Source organism: Lemur catta, chromosome 13 (genome assembly GCF_020740605.2).
Source record: "Lemur catta isolate mLemCat1 chromosome 13, mLemCat1.pri, whole genome shotgun sequence".
In the NCBI taxonomy this organism is placed as follows: Eukaryota; Metazoa; Chordata; class Mammalia; order Primates; family Lemuridae; genus Lemur; species Lemur catta.
The window spans coordinates 58568727-58582039 of record NC_059140.1 but is presented as its reverse complement, the minus strand read 5'-3'; the positions used below and the strand labels follow the sequence as shown (position 1 = coordinate 58582039).

Here is a 13313-nt window from a genome sequence, read left to right as displayed (position 1 = left end):
ATCCTGGGCCATTTCTTTAAGCAGATGAAACAATGTTAGCAGTCCCACAGTCATACATCCTTTCAGTCTAAAGCATGTGACTCTGAGGGAAGTTGCTTAACTTCTCTAGATCCTCATCATCTGTAGAATCAGAGGATTGAACTGAAGAATTTCTAAATCGGTTTTCATTGAATTTACACAAGAAGGCAAATTATTGCTTTCAGAATATAAGAAAGATCTAAGAGTAATTGAATAAAGCATCTAAGATTAATTCTAGTTCTCCACCGCCACCCACCAAAAAAGGGCTAGGGGGAGGCTGGGGTTTCTGGGGATTTTACAATTTATTTTTTAAAGCAGGTTATATAGGGAATGTAAGATGTGATGTGGGAAAAATAGTGTTGTAAGCATTGGAGAGACTCAGTGTATTAGGAAAAATATTTTGAGAACTAGTAGGTTTAAAATATGCCTTATAAAGTTGATTTATTACTGAAATAAGCCTAAATACCTAACTTTAGTAGGCCAGTTATAATGTGTCATGTTTTTATTCTAGAAACATAATTATTACAAAAAATTGATTTTTACTTTTGGCAGGCTATTATAATTTTTTAGCTGTATTGTCCATTGAAGTGACAGAATGAAAAGTTTATAAATAAACCTACAAAAGGTGAGAATTTGGATTAAGTTGCCTTAAAATGGAGATGAGCTTTGATTAGGGAGGAGAAAAGTTTCAGGGAGAGGATTGCTTGGTCCCAGTTAAAAATATATTAATAGTGCTATGGATTTAATCTAAAGACAATAGAAAAGATATTTTAGGAAGAGAAAGTGTTATGAATTTAAGACAGGATGTTTATGTATATATTAAGGTTTGAAACAGTATGTTTACTATGCAGCCCTCTTGGATGAAAGATGCTGTTATAGATCCCACGCTTGATGTGGTGAGGTTTGATCTCAGGATGTGGCATCAGAGGACAGAGCTCTAAGCCGCTCACTGGTATGCACTAGTACAGTGGCTTCGACATTTCTGACTATGAGAAATGCATCTTACGTTATGGCATCTATGTAGCCTTAAAAGAGTTTTGAAAACAATACTTACACATTTATCATACACACGATGCATTTAGTTTATTTTGGAGAGGTTATTTATGTCTTTGGAAAGGGAGATGGTGCTGTCAGCATGTACATATATGTATTTTCTTAAGTTATTTTTATCTAGCAAAATGAATCTATATTCATTTTGTGCAGGTATTATAAGGATTTTACAAATATTAACCATTTAAGGTAAATACTAATATCTCTGTTTTATGATGAGGAAATTAAGACATAAAGAGGTTAAGTGACTTGCCTGAATGCATACAGCTAGTAAATAGTGGAGCCTTGATTAGAACATAAGCAATCTCTCTCACTAATGATGTTTTGTGTATTCTTGGAATGATGTGTGACAATCTTACTGTATTATAATCATTGTCAAAATGTTTGAAACTGCTGGCCAGGTTTAGAGTTCTTCAGTCTGTGGCCATGAGTACAGAAAACTGCTTTACAGGAGGGTAGATCCAGTGGTGGTCTTATTAGCATCTTATCTAACCTGTGGCTCTATTTCCTTGTTTGTTTGCTTGTTAGTTTAATTTGTTTTTGATATAAAAGTAATAACTGGCCATTTATAAAAGCAGTGAACCTAATACAGAGATATGTAAAATAGTGAAATTTTCTCTTCACCTTTACTCTCTAATCTTATTCTCCTCCCTTTACTCTCTAATCTTATTCTCCTCCCCAGAAGAAGGTAGTGCCAACAATTTGATGTGTAATTTTTTAGACTTAGGTCTAAACAAAAGAATAATGTAGATACATGGAAAATTACTTACAGAAGTTTTTAAAGATGCAGATGTAATTATGCTAAATCATATTTGTGACTTGTTTTCATTTAATGTATTATAAGTGTGTACGTGTTGCATTTCCTTGACTGCTAGTGGTGAGGTAGTTTATTGTTTGTGAATTTTATTTATTGTAAATTTGAATTTTCTTTGAATTATTAATATCCTTCTGCCCAGCAGGAGTTCTTTCTATATTATGGATATTACATTAGAATCATTGTTTTCTAACTAATATATTCTGCAATTAATGGTTAACTCTCTTCTTGTGACACACAATGCAAATATTTTCTCTCAATCTGGTACTGTCTTTTAATAATTTGATATCCTTTACCCTATAGAAATTTCAAATATTTTTCATAAAATTTATCAATATAAATCGATAATATTACCAAGTTTTTTGGCTTTTTTTTTTTTTTGCTTTTGCTTAGGAAAGCTTTCTTTACCTCTAAAATTATTAAATATTCTCTTTATATTTTCTTCTAGTATGTTTCATATGTTTAGCTCCTCAGTCCATCTGAAGTTTATTTTTGTATGATGTGAGATATTCACGATCTGATGACTGCTCCCCCTTTCCCACAAATAGTGGTGTTAGCCCTTCACCGTTTATTGAATATTTTATATTTTTCACACCAAAACTGCCACCTTTGTTATATACTAAATTTCCATATGTACAGAAGTTTTAAACTTGAGAATGTATTGTTTTAATTGAACTGTTTTTATATTGTGCCAATATCACATTGTTTTCATTAGTATCACTTTGTAGATTTGATATCTTATAGGGTATCCCCTCCCCCCAAATTGGGGTAGGTTTTTGAATGAATTTTAGAGTTAGCTTATTAAGTTACATTAAAAACACTGTTGGGATTTTAACTTTTCAAAATTAAAAAGTATTTATATCTTTTAAAATAATTTATTCTGTTTTATGATCCTATATTGATTGGTTCTTTATAACATCACTGTTTCAGGGAACTAGATTAGAATATATTTCCTGTTTGCAGTTATGGTCTGTGGTTATAAATGTTATAGTCTAAAGAAAACAACACTTAATGCCTGGTTGCCAACACCCTGATCATTTTCTCTTATTCAATTCATACTCTTTCAAAATTGCCTGGAACTCTTGGGTGGAGATGGCAGGGGTGGAGGTGGGGTGTTGGAAAGGAAATATCAACACTGTTGATGCTGACAGTTTAAAACTCTGTTCTTGCTGTCTGTTGTAAATTGGGAATATTTGTAGCTGAAAATGAAGTGCTCAGTGTTGAAATGCAATAATAACCTTTTACACGAAGGTGTTTTGGTTTGACCTTATTAATAAATAGGCGTGTTTACCTGTTGAATGTATGAGAATAAGAAAAAAGCTGATGTCTATGGATATGAGTTTCTAAAGAGAAGGAAACTTGACTTTTTACTCGAATATTCCAGGAATTAATTTAATGAAAAACAGCTAGTAGTTGAATGGTTATTTACAAGTTTGATAAATTTTTTGGTAATTTTGGTATATTATTACATTGTATGTTTTTTCAGTTGTTGGTTTTAAAAGTAGAACTTCTGGCAAATCATTTGTGCTTAGTAGACTTAAGTCACCAGGGAGAAGCTTGGTGTGTGACATGCCTGGCAAAAATGAACAAGTAGAATGAATATTTTTATAGAATCTCATTATAACAGAAAAGAAGGTGGTCTTAGGACTTTCCTTCCGAGGGAGTAAATTGGCTTTCTCTGACTGTTAATTCCTGGAGGGTAAAGGATAACAGTGCCTTGCTATCTTTTAAACAAGCTGCCCAGTGATTTTTCATACAGTGCTTGGGAATCAGTACTCAGTGTAACAGAGGTAAACACAAAGTGCTGTGGATACAGAGAATGGAACAATTGACTGCACTGCAAGGTTGGGAAAGCTTTACTGTGGAAGTTGCAGTTAAACTGGATCTGACAGATGAAAAAGAGGAAGTGTTCCATAGCAGCAGAATGTACCAAAACTTTTGATGGATTTCTCTTGACTTCTTAATCAGTAGAAACATCTTAATTTACAGTTAGAAACTTTTCCCGGTTTGTGTCACACTCTTTTGTTTCTTGTACTACATATTTTTGCCAGCCTCATGTGTAATTTTCCCAGATGCTTTCCTGCTTCTCTTTTGTTTGCTCAGGAATAATCGCTCACATTGACACCTGTTGCATGTTTAGGTCTTATCATCTTTCAGGGACTTAGAACAAAACTTACTTATTCCAGAAACTCATCCTAAAACCATTCCTTCAGGAATTAACAACTTTATCCTGTTATTCCTATATCACTTATTATCAGTGTCACACACTTACTATGTTAAATTTTCATATATGCATTACTAATTTCCCCAAATAAGTGCTAAGTTACTTAAAGAGATTACCTTTTTCCCCCTTAATATTCCCAAAGTATATAATATCATTGTGTCCTCTTAAAGATTTTTCTTCCTCTTAATCTGTTGATAAAATGATCTGTTTATAAAATAGATAAAATTTACTTGTTGGTAAAATGATTTGGGATATGTGTGTGTATGTGTATGTGTGTGTGTGTGTGTGTGTATATATATATATATATATATTCAGTTATGGCCCTTATCACATCAGAAGATCTTTGAATGATAAGAAGTGATCCTTGTTCCACAACTCTCTTGACTACAGTATATATTTTCCAGGGACCTATTATCTACATTGTCGTTTAGTGCATGGACGATGTGGCCATGTCACCACAATTCGAAGACCAGAAACAAATATTTCTGAGTCTTTTTTTCTGATAGTATTTTGAACTATTGTACATGTTTAGTGAAAATCATCTCAAAAACCTTTTAAAAATTGTCATTGAAATTGTAAATTAAAATCCATTAAATAACAGTGTTCACATTTATTTAGTAAGTCTGGTTCGTGGGCATGTGGATGCTTTTATTTTTCTCTCTAAATGGTTGTTTATTAAAATTCTCTCTCCCTGGCCCCCCCCCAAAAAATGTAACATCCATGTAGGGCTTTTCTGTTTCTTGGGAGAATCCTTCAAATTGCAGAGACAGTTTTTGGCATGATTGCATTTTGAGACTGAGGCTGTGTGTTGTAGATTGAGAAAATGTACATAAGAGCATTCATCACATCAACCTGCCATTTTTCAGCTGGAATGGTAAGATTCTGTTAGGTCAGAGATTAGGTGTACCCTCATAAAATAAGGGTGGAAGGAATTAGTTTATAGTGTCCTATGTGTAACTTATTCAGCACCAGTGACTTGGAGGGCAGGAAGCTGGAATGGTGCTACTCACCTGTACCTGAAATCAGTGGATCCTCTGTTATCTATATAAAATTCCAGGTTCTACCTGCTTTGGTTGCCTTCTTTTTTTTTTTTTTTCCAGTGGTATAAATATTTGATTTAGCAATATTGAGGTAGTCACCAGTAGAAATATCTGAAATAAGATAAAAGTGGTTCTCTCTGGGGAAATAGGCTAGGGTTCAGAAGAAGTTGGGAAGGCTATCTATACATTTTTTTAAATCCTAAAGAAATATGGCTGATTTAATGGGAAGAGGTGGAGGCAGCAATTATATAGTAGAAGGAACACTGAATTTGGAGTAACAAGGCATGGATTCCAATCTTCTAACAGTATCTGTCAGCTGTGTGTCGTTGCTTAAGTTAATAAATCTTTTTGAGCTACAGTTTTCTCATTTGTTAACCTGGGATACCAATTACTCCACAAGGTAGTGGGGAAGATCAAATGAAATAAAAGCGTGTGTTAACTAGCTATGTAATTTTTTTTTTTTTTTTTTTGAGACAGAGTCTTGCTGTGTTGCCCGGGCTAGAGTGCAGTGGCATCAGCCTAGCTCACAGCAACCTCTAACTCCTGAGCTCAGGGATCCTCCTGCCTCAGCCTCTCAAGTAGCTGGGGCTACAGGCGTGCACCACCATGCCCGGCTAATATTTTTTTTCCTATTTTCAGTTGTCCGGCTAATTTCTTTCTATTTTAGTGGGGGGGGGGCAGTCTTCTCGCTCTTGCTGAGGCTGGTCTCGAACTCCTGACCTCAAGTGATCCTCCAGCCTCGGCCTCCCTGAGTGCTAGGATTACAGGCGTGAGCCACCACTCCTGGACTCTCGCCATGTAATATTAAAAGTACTATAGAAATGAAACCTAATTTTTAAAAACTATGATTACCTTCTCTTATTGCCCATAAAATTTTTTTTATAATCCATTTAGTAGGTACTCCATTTGCAGCCTGTGTTTTCACTCACATCAGTCCTGAAGGTAGGATTCAAAACCTCTTCATTCCCTTCAAAAGAATTCCGCTTTCGGCTCCAGCTAGAAATAGCAACGTTATTGAAGATTTTTAGGGGAGACCAGGGGTTTTTACTACACATCCCCTAGCATACAACGGCATCAATGTCCTGTCAAGAGACTTCCTCCCCCTAAGACCAGCTTGCCCTTGGCATTCTTTGTTCCTCTTCTCTGGCTTCTTTCTTCCTCTCCTGAATCTACCCCTCCAGTCTCTCAGTCTCTTCCTTTCTCTTGCGTGGGGAAGTTTAATTCGTCCAAGCATTTATTTCCAAAAAAGATACTCTAGTGTCAAGATTCACCCTACGTTGAAGACAGCAGAGAATTATGAATAACGATTTTTTTTTCCTGGCATACATATATATGCCTGGTTCTATTTCTGAGCTTTCAGTTCTGTTCTGGAGATCTACCCTGGTGTCAAAACCATGAAAGAGGCCCAGAGAGACGAGCAGAAACGGGTCAGCGGGCCTGCAGGGCCCCCTTACGACCCGGGTCCACTGTGTGCGTGCGGAACGTCAGCAGAACCCTACCCGATCCGGGTATTTCCCACCCCTTTAACTCGTGGACCGGAAGCCGTGGGAGCGGAAGAGGAACTGGCCAGGAAGCGGGCGGGAGCGGTTCTCTTGGAAGGACTGCGGCTTCCTTAGCTGAGCCCCTGTTGGTACCAGCCCAAAGGCGTAAAGTGCCAGCCCTCGAGTTGTGGGCCGTGGCGCTGGCCGTGGAGCCGCCCCCTGCCTTCGTTTTTAATCTTGGGAGATCAGACTTCACAAATCCATTAAAAGTTTGGCCATTTGTAAAACTCACATACAGAAGGCTTCTTTTGTGTATACTTAGAAAAGTCTTCATCAAAGAAGCTATGGCGAAAAGACCCCCAGTACAAACCTAATTGCCTCCTGGGGAAAGTCTGACTTTGCATGAGGCCCAGGCCCCTTCAAGTTAAGTGGAGGGACGGCCCAGCCTGTGGCCTAGCACTTGGCCTCGCTTACTCCCTGCCGACTCTCGGCAGCAGGGAAAGCTGATGGTTATTATGAAAGCGGAGTTGGTGAGGGGAGCACTTACTTCTCTCTTGCAAAATCTCTAATTAACAGACTCCCTCCCCTTCAGCCATCACACAGAGGCCCAGTGATAACATCCTGAAAATGCGTGTAGATGAGATCATCACATAGGGTAGGACGTGGACCAGATGGGCTCCAGAAACATTCAGTGATGAATTTTAGTAGCTAGTGTGTGCTGAGCATTTTGCCTTGTGCACTGTGCTTTACAGGGATTATCCTATTTAATTTTTACAACAATTTTAAGAAAAAGTAAGCACTCTGATTCTTACTTTACAAAAGCGTGAAGTGAGGCTCAGAGAAGGGAAGCAACTTGCCTGTGATTACATAGCTCTACTAAGTGATAAAGCTGGGGTGGGAATTGTAACCCAGCCTGTGTCTTCAAACACTTCCTTCCTTCCTTCCTTCCTTCTTTCCTTTCCTTTCCTTCTTCCTTTCCTTTCCTTTCCTTTCCTTTTTTGAGACAAGGTCTTGCTCTATCATTCAGATGGTACAGTGGCACAGTTATAGCTCACTGTGACCCTGAACTCCTAGGCTCAAGCAATCCTCCTGCCTCAGCCTCCCTACTAGTAACTAGGCCTACAGGCTTGAGCCACCTCACCCAGCTAATATTTTTTTGTAGCACTCAACCTCCCAAAGTGCTGGGATTACAGGCTGAGCCACCTTGCCTGGCCTTAACCACTATTTGAATAATGTTAGCCACTGCTTTATGTAGGTGACAAAAAGGTGGTTTTAAAAGTAGAAGAATTAGTCCGGGCGCGGTGGCCGGATTACGCCTGTAATCCTAGCACTCTGGGAGGCCGAGGCGGGTGGATCACTCCAGGTCAGGAGTTCGAGACCAGCCTGAGCAAGAGCGAGACCCCGTCTCTACTAAAAATAGAAAGAAATTATCTGGCCAACTAAAAATATATATAGAAAAAATTAGCCGGGCATGGTATGGTGGCGCATGCCTGGAGTCCCAGCTACTCAGAAGGCTGAAGCAGTAGGATCGTTTAAGCCCAGGAGTTTGAGGTTGCTGTGAGTTAGGCTGACGCCACAACACTCACTCTAGCCTGGGCAACAAAGGGAGACTCTGTCTTAAAAAAAAAAAAAAAAAGAATTATTGTAGTTTGCATATAGGATTTTAGTAAAAAAGTATATTTAGTTAATTTGTTAGTGTAATTACAGGTAGACAGTCTTTATGCCTGGCATACCCATGTATATACCTTTATTTAAAAAAAAAAAAGGGAGGCCGAGGCAGGTGGATCGCTTGAGGTCAGGAGTTCGAGACCAGCCTGAGCAAGAGCGAGACCCCGTCTCTACTAAAAATAGAAATTATCTGGCCAACTAAAAATATATATAGAAAAAAAAAACTAGCCGGGCATGGTGGCACATGCCTGTAGTCCCAGCTACTCGGGAGGCTGAGGCAGAAGGATTGCTTAAGCCCAGGAGTTTGAGGTTGCTGTGAGCTAGGCTGACACCAGGGCACTCACTGTAGCCCAGGCAACAGAGCGAGACTCTGTCTCAGAAAAAAAAAAAAAAAAAAGCTTTATATAGGGCAGGTGGCCTGCCACAGCGAGCCACTGACCATCCTGCCCATCGCCTCTTGGTGCTCCCTTGATGCTCTTAGCTGTGTGTCCCGTGGGGCCCGAAGTGTTAAAAAAAAAAAAAAAAAGAAAAAAAAAAAGGTTTGTTGCAATATAACTCACATACCATATAACCCATTTATTTATCACCCTAAAAAGAAATCTGTAACCAGTATTAGTATCCCTGAGAACCACTAGTGTACTGTCTCTGTATGCTTGTCTATTCTGGACATTTCAGACACAGTAAATAGAATCATACAATATGTGGTCTCTTGTGACTGGCTTCTTTCACTTAAGCATAATGTGTTCAAGGTTCATCCATGTTGTGCCATGTGTTAGTACTCCATTCTTTTCATTGCTGAGTACTATTCCATCATATGGATATACCACATTGTATTTATCCATTCTGTACACTTTTTAAAAGAAGACTGTTTCTTTTAATGAGGTTTGTGTTGGTCAATTTTTTATTGCCAAATTTTTGTTGGCAACCTCTGTTCTCCCAGAAAATACTTAGTCACCTGGAACAGCCGTGCTGGGTAAAAAACGAAATCAGTACCTCTGTTGTTGTTTCTAAATAGACTGTTTTATAAAAAAAAAAAAAACAACAAACTTTCTCCTGAACGTTTGACACCTTTGATGTATCTTAGTTTTGCTATGTGACCTTGAAAATTTTTGTCTCCTTTCCATTTCAGTTAACACATAGCATATTAAGATAAGCAGTTGTGTAAACAGATAGGCTTACTGGCCTTAAAAAGGACAAAACGGTCATCCTCACTGTTTAGAGAGTATTGATGAAGATAATATCCTCTGATTTAATGAAGTAAAAAGGAACTGGTTGTTAATGGTTTGTTAGAGTATGAATTTAACAAATGATGTCCTCTTATAGTGTTGATAAATGTAACATGCCCAATACTCAGTAAGTTAGAGTGCAGGCAGGATTTTTTTTTAAGACACAGTAACCAAAATTCTCAATATTAGGGCAGTTCTTTTGGAAATTTGTTAAAGAATTCTTATTGGAACTGCCACATTATAATGTAATGATTGGTAAAACACTCGTGAGCTTGTCTGTTTAACCTGTTCACACCTAATGTGACATTAAGAGAAACCACTGAAGGTGTAAGACAGGACCAGGGAACTTATTAGCAGGATAGTATGAAGATTGAAATTAGGGGAGATGTTTCCCTCCTAAAGAGTGGTATTTTAGTGACAGTTTAAAGATTTTTATATTTTATGGTTTTTCATGACTTCTTTATTTTTGACATTCTGCTTTATTCTGTGGCATAGGCAAAACAAAAGCATTTAGGACAAACTTCCAATGTTCTGTAGGAAAGCAATTACTGGGAAGCTCAAGTAACTGTAATCTCCTCTCTCCCCTTAACTACCTCAACACATAAACACATTCAGAAATAATTTGGTATTTAAAGACTTAAATGGAAGATGATTTTTCAAAAAGAGATTGATTAGCGTGCATCCAGTCCAACTGCCTATAACTTGGACATAAATATTGAGTCATGAAAATTGATGTTCTTGTCAATCAAGAGTCTGTGTGATGTGGCATAAGAGTATCAGTTTGGGAACTTGGCTTCACGCCTTACTAGTTGTGTGACTTTAGATGCGTTTTTAAATATCACTGAACTTTATTTCTTCCAAAAATAAGAGAATTGCCTTCCAAGGTTATGAGCTTTAAATGTTTTTGCAAAGCATTTTCCAAGAGCCTGGCACACAGGAAGTAGTCAATAAATGTAGCAGTTGCTGTTGGTGCTGTAGTCGTATTAATGACATGAGTTAAATCAAGAAAAAGCATTGAAGATTGTTGTCTTGCACTGTGTACTCTGTATTACACAATTGTTTTGGATAAGTGAAGTAATGGAGGCGATTTCTGTGACTTACATACCAGTTATACAAATTCATTCAGCTTTTGTTTTGTTTTGTTTTCTTATTTTTCCTTTGATAATCCAGAATGGCTGGCTTGATTCTAGAATAAGCCAATAAACTTGTCACTCAGGATTTTAAAAATCTGGTAGATTCATCCCATAGAGGAGCATTTTCCTTTAACATTTCCATAGCATTTTAAGTTTGTTTTGACACTTTTTGATCTGTCCATTGTCCAGTTTTTTTGGTGTAACTCTAATTTCTCTCTTTGCATATAATCAGCTATTGTGACTTTTCCATTCTGAGAGAGGCTCTGTTGTAGCTAAACTGCCTATATTTAGGCATGCCTTGCCTGATTTTATTCTATGGTGTATACATATCATACAAGATTCTTGTCAGAGTCCATCTTTTAGAAGCAGAAACTGCTCCTTTAATTATGATTTTATTTAAATTATTTGAGTTTTGTAGAATCTGCATATTTAAAACATTTATTAATCTGGTAGGCACTACTGTGATGTTTATTAACTACTAAGTTTGTAAGTAAACGTATTTAAGCCTGTTTAAAATTTACTACTTTCCCCCCACATCTACGTGTTTCTTTACCTCATAACTGATTCTGTTCACATATGGCCACACACGCACACCCCCCCCCATATATTAAGCTTTTAAAGTGGGTACTCCAATACAAACACTGATTATTTTCATTGGTTCTTTTACTTTTTGATACGCGTGGCCAAAGTGTAATTTATCCTGGCTAAAAAAATAGAGGAATCTGGGCAAAGACTGAAGAAAGCCAGTAGTCATGAAAGAGTTACACTAGGATTAGACTTTGTTAAAGCAACTCCATAGGGATTTACATTGGAATTTCAAAAGTTATCTTGGAGAAGTCTGAAGAAAAGACCATTTCACTTAGACCTTTGTATTTTTGGTGGTTCTGTACAAGAGAGAAGCCAAGCTTCTTTAGAAACACTCATCCCTACTGGAGCCAACAGAATTAAGACAAACTTGTTTCATCTGTAGGCCTAATATAATGTTAGGAAGATAACTATCAGCTGGGTGCAGTGGCTCACACCTGTAATCCTAGCACTTTGGACGGCCAAGGTGAGAGGATTGCTTGAGGCCAGGTATTTGAGACCAGCCTGACAAAAGAGTGAGAACCTGTCTCTACCAAAAATAGAAAAATTAGCTGGCCATGGTGGTATGTACTTGTAGTCCCAGCTACTCAGGAGGCTGAGGTAGGAGGATCACTGGAGCTCAGGAGTTTGAGGTTGCAGTGAGTTATGCTGACGCCACTGCATTCTAGCCTGGGCGACAAAGCGAGACACGGTCTTTAAAAAAAAAACAACGAGATAACTATCTATATGACTTTTTTGAGCTAAGTTTTACCTGAGATGAAACTTTCATTATGACTACAGTTTATCTGTAGGATCCTGTACTTATAGTCTGTGGTAGTGGTGAAGCTTGTGGTCTCTAGAGTCCTGGCTGGTTGACTAATAAGTGTCAGTAATATAGTGATGTTGTGAGGATTAAGTGGGAAAAGCCATATGAAGTACTTTTGTAACATAGTAACTACTTTCATCATCATCGTCACCACATTAGAAGTGCCATTTTATTCTATTTTATAGTTTCTTATGCTGAAGAACCCTCAAAGATAGAGACTAGAGAACACCTTTTACACAGCAGTGTAGTGGGTTTTTTTTTTTTTAGATGGAAGTACTTTGATTATGCTAATTACCAGAGACTTGAATCCTTTCCCCCCCCATCAAACCACATAATGTAATATTTATCTGTGTCATGATATTTATAGCAGGTATATAATCCAAAAACCTGGGATATTGAAGAAAGCCAGTGGGAAGTGAGGAGGCTCCTAGAGACCTGTATTTGTATTTTATACCTTGATGCTGCTTTGCATGTCAACCATTATTTGCTTTAATCTTGAGTATAACATGAAGATAACACTGCCTAACATTTTACACAGTCCTTTGTAGTTTACAAAGTCTTCTCTGCGTACACTTTCTTACAAATCACCCTATGATAGAGATAATATTCTTCCCATATTCTGTAGTATATTGTTCCCTTAAATTTATTACTGGATAACTAGAAGATCTATATTAGAATCTTTCACCTGTAATACATTAGTAAGGCAGGGTTACAAAGGCACCCAGAATAATTGCTGATCAAAATAACCAGCCTTATTTACTATAAATGTATCTGGATTCCAATTGTGATTTACTAACACTCTTTTAGAGTATCTGTTAGTGGATAATTTGCCTTATTAGCCATTCACTGTAGCTAATGTGATCCTCCCACCTTGGCCTCCCAAAGTGCTGGGATTACAGGCATGAGCCACTGTGCTTGGCCCTTTTTCTTTTATTATTTCTTTTTATTTTACTTATTTTGGAGGGTGGACTTGTTAGATCCTTTAAGCTAGTACATTGAAGTATTTTTAAGTTTTTGGAATGGTAATAATCTAAATTTGGTGTTTTGTGTGAAATGAAAATGCTCCATTAATAAGAGAAATTGAAGCAATTGCCAGGGAACAATCTTTACATGCATAAAATTGGTAGGCCCAAATAGTTTCATGGGTGAGTTATTTTCAACTTTAATGAACTACTGAAATAGTTTCAGTTTAGAGAGAGTTTCCTAATTCATCTGTATGAAGCCAACATAACACTGATACCAAAACCTGGTGGAAAAAACATTAGACTG

The 13313-nt window shown here is 37.4% G+C and overlaps 1 protein-coding gene across 4 annotated transcripts in view; it reads left to right on the top strand.

Moving 5' to 3' along the window:
* ELF1 (E74 like ETS transcription factor 1) overlaps positions 1 to 13313 on the top strand; it is a 102710-nt gene that overhangs the window by 55406 nt on the left and 33991 nt on the right. The window lies entirely within an intron of this gene.